Here is a 2,058-nt window from a genome sequence, read left to right as displayed (position 1 = left end):
ACTCCATGCCGTTAGTATGGATTCCCTAACTACCTTCCTACGTAAAAACAAAACTTTGTTATGGAGTTTTGCTAACAGTGATATTGGTTCATTCGTTGTGACAAATGCCACAATAACGTGACATGGTAGCAACAGGGGGAACTGGATGTGGGGGATGCAAGAACTCTCTGTACTCTTTTCTGAAAATCTAAAACTATGCTCAATAAAAAGTTTATTATTTATTTTTTAGGTGAGGCAACCCTTGGTTGACTTCACAGATTGCAAAGACCTTGTTCAGCTTACAATCCCTTATTTATTTTATTTTATTTTTTTACACCTACAGTACCTGGTCTTCCTTGGTGGTCTCCCATCCAAGTACTAACCAGGCCCGACCCTGCTCAGCTTCCGAGATCAGACGGGATCAGGTGTGTTCAGGGTAGCATGGCCGTAGACTAAAGAGTTTATTTTAAAAATATCTTACAGAACTTGGGGAATCCTAGCCATTTACAATAACACTGCCTAATGGGACAGTTGCCTTAACTACTTTTTGTAGGCATTTTCCCCCTAATAAATTTCTCCACTCTTTTCCTTGGTTCCCAAATTGTCATTAGAAACACACCACCAGCCTAATGCAGCTTTTTGGAAAGTAGTGTCTTTTTTAAGATGTTAACATAGCACTTAACAGTGACTCAAAAGCTTTCTGCCTGTAACCAATTCGGACTCGGCTCAGGTTGCACCAGAGGCTCTTGCTGGAAAAAGCCTTAGAGATCGTCAGAGCCGTTTGACAAATGAGGAGACTGAGGCACTGCCTCTCCCCACAGGAACACGGGACAGTGGCTTGCCACCCTGGATCCCATATTCTGAATTTGCCTGCTTTTGAAATCCGTGTTTTTCAAACTTGCATGTGCACAGGACTCATTAGAAGTCTGACCTCAGGTCTGGGGAGGAACCCATGAATCTATGTCTTTGGCGGGCTTCTGGGGGGGCGATGCCCTGATCTGCTCTCAAGCCCCTCTCTGTGCCGGTAAGGGACTCTGAGGGCGGTTCCAGGAGGCGGCACCTGCTCTCCACCCCCTGGCCCACCCCAGTCTTCCTTCTGATTCCACGCTGGTTTTTGCAACCAGCTGCCTGAAGGGGGGCCAGCCAAGACCGCCCAAGCCGCGCCCACAGGCCCATGGAACTGGCCGGCCTCGTTAACACATGGCTCTAAAATTTTGAGTTGAAATCACTGGTTTGCAACCTTAGCAGGATATTGGAATCCCCCGGGAACTTTAAAACCTACTGGTGCCGGTTCCCATCCCCAGAGACCCGGATGGATCAGTTTAGCTGGGGAAAGGGGAATACATGGAAACAGATAAGCACAGAACAGTAGTACTGGGCTAGAGAGCCGAGCAGACCACTTTCACGGATCCAGAGGAAGGAAAAATAACCAAACGCAATGATCTGTGTGCAGATACCTGGCACATAGTAGGAGCTCATTAAAGTTTGATTCCTTCAACTGTTAGATTCTCAGAGGCTGAGAGCTCTTTATTTAGCACAGTCCATATTCATCTCTTGCAATTGCTGCAGGCCCAAAACCTAGAAACGACTTGAATGTCCATCCACGTGGAATGGATACATAAATCATGATAAATGTAGATATTTATACATGTAGACATCTGCACAGCAACGAAATACACAGAGTTTTGCTGTACCCAACAACAAGGATGAACTCGCAGCATACTATGGAATGACAGAAGCCAGACGCAAATGAATACATAAATATTTATTTATATAAAAAGTTCAACATCAGACAAAAATGATCTATCAGGTTAGAATCACAATCGTGGTTACTCTTCGGGGGGTTGAGAAGTACCTACCTAGAAGGGGACCTTTTTTTGGGAGGGGGGCCTCTGGATGCTGCTAATATTTTATTTCTTGATCTATTCACTGTTAAAACAGTTAATGAAAACTTATCAAGCTGCACACTTAGGAGCTGTGTGCTTCCCCACATGGATGTGATGGATCGGATTGCATCCCCACAGTCTGTACGTTGAAGCCCTAACCCTCTACATGATCGTATTTGGAGATGGGCCCTTC

The 2,058-nt window shown here is 45.2% G+C and overlaps 1 pseudogene; it reads right to left on the bottom strand.

Annotated features, from left to right (window-relative positions):
• Window positions 1-313: 313 nt before the first annotated feature.
• Window positions 314-432, bottom strand: LOC112481828 (annotated as a pseudogene).
• Between the last annotated feature and the right edge of the window lie 1,626 nt (window positions 433-2,058).

The sequence above is a fragment of the Pteropus alecto genome, unplaced genomic scaffold, assembly GCF_000325575.1.
Source record: "Pteropus alecto unplaced genomic scaffold, ASM32557v1 scaffold125, whole genome shotgun sequence".
NCBI classification, from domain to species: Eukaryota; Metazoa; Chordata; class Mammalia; order Chiroptera; family Pteropodidae; genus Pteropus; species Pteropus alecto.
The sequence above is the reverse complement of the archived record's forward strand: the minus strand, read 5'-3'. Positions and strand labels throughout refer to the sequence as shown.